This window comes from Phalaenopsis equestris, unplaced genomic scaffold, assembly GCF_001263595.1.
Source record: "Phalaenopsis equestris unplaced genomic scaffold, ASM126359v1 Scaffold000515, whole genome shotgun sequence".
In the NCBI taxonomy this organism is placed as follows: Eukaryota; Viridiplantae; Streptophyta; class Magnoliopsida; order Asparagales; family Orchidaceae; genus Phalaenopsis; species Phalaenopsis equestris.
In genome coordinates, this window is record NW_018164955.1 from 751,975 (window position 1) to 754,044 (window position 2,070).

The window sequence follows — 2,070 nt, forward strand, 5'->3', positions numbered from 1 at the left end:
TCCCACTTTAACTACCTCAATAATAATGTGAGTTGTGAGTTGGAACAAAAGGAGTATATGTACTCTCAAATCCCGTATTAAAATTTTAATAACCACTCTAGATGGGGATATGACTAAGGGTCCGTTTGGGGCAGCTTATTGGTGTGTTAGCGTTTTGAAAACGCACCTGACCTGTTTGGTAAACTGCGTTTTGGCAGTTTATGCGTTTTCAAAACGCTGAAAATATCGTTTTCATATCGCATATATCTAGGTGCGGTGACAACTTTCGCTTTTCCAAAAAAAATAAAAATTTGTAATAGCTACCGCACCTAACTTATCAGCAAATTATTTTTAATCAGCTTATCATCAGATTATCCAATAAGCTGCAGCTGTCCCAAACAGACCCTAAGTGACAAAAACCATTATAATTGAACTTACTAAATGAGGATCATTACTTCCACTTCCACTTAAGCTGATTCAACCAAGTCATGCAAGCAAATGAAGGAGAAAATTAAGGGCTTGATTTAATAGGGATACCATGATCTCTTTATCCAATACCAATTGAATCTATATGAGTACATGATGCTCATGAATTTGTTTTTATGATAAAATATATGAATTTACATGTTCTAGTTATTTAGTGAGTATAAGATTAAATGATAACACAAATTTGGGACTTCAAGCAATATCAATCAAATAGGAAGTTAAACAAAATTAAAAATTAATATGAAATTTAGGAGATTATAAAAAGGAACAAATGAAGTGCACTAACATTTTTTTAAGTTCTAAAGAGCTCTTAAAGTTATTAAGTATTTAATTGTAAAGTAATAGCTCAAGAACAAATGTTTATAAAAAGAAATTTATTAATTTAAATAAATTTATAAATTATTTGTAATTATGATATTTATTAAAAATTTAAGAAAATTTGCTTTTAAAACTATTTAAAATAATAATAAATTGCGATGATTTTGAAATTCCTAATCCCTTAATTTGCTTTATATGAATTAATGAGTTATTAAATTTATTAAAATAGTTATATATCCATAAGATTTTTTATTTAAGTGCTTTTTATTATGATAAGTTCAGATCATTTATATACTTTCTGCACAACATTAAATTTATCAAAATAATATAATAATGCACAAGCATGTGGATTAAAAATAAAAAAAATTTCAATTATTTAATATACTTAATTTTTATTTTGCTTGAGAGTTTTTATAATAATTCTTGACACACAAGTGTTTTTATATAAACTATTTCAATGTTTTGAAATTTATTTAAAAGTTTGCATAAATTTAGAAAATTGGCATGATAGAAAATTTTATTTTGTGAATACAAAATTTAAAGAAATTTTTGTTTCATTAAATACACTAGATTCTTTAGATATGATTTGATAGTTTATATGACATAATATTTATTAAAATTAAATTTATTATGATTTTTGAAATATTAGTGATTAGTTTGGACTATTTTAATTAGATATTGTAGCCTTTTTGACGAGCCATTTGGAGAGTATTTAAGATTTTTTTATTAATTATTTTAGTCGTATTTTGAGATGATATAAATAAGAAATATTTTGACTAGCTAGAAATAAAATGAAATACTTGTAAAATCTTATTATGTGATAAGAAATAGTTTGGTGAGTTCGAGGTAAAATGATAAATTATAAAATCTTCTTAAACTTCTCTATTAAAGTCTCTTTAAAGTAGCATCTTTTCTTCAAATAAAATTTTATAGTTGATCCAAATTACTCCATAATATTTACAAGTATTTTTGAAATTTTTTAGTGATCATTATGTCTATATAATCACTCTTCCTAAGTTTCAATTTTCTTTGCTATGCTTTTGTTTAGATAAAATAGTAAAATCTTAAATTTTTTCTTACTTTTTTCTTAACAATTTTTGTAAGAAAAATTTGCATTTAAATTCTAATATTTTTGTAAACTTAATTTTTGGATTGCTCTTGTCAATAAAAGAATATAAATGCTTTCTTTAGTCAAAAAAGAAGGGAATGTATCTGCAATACAATAAAAATAGTAGAATCCCAATTAGTGTAAATCTTGGTGAAGACTTAATTAGAGGCTTAAGCTTG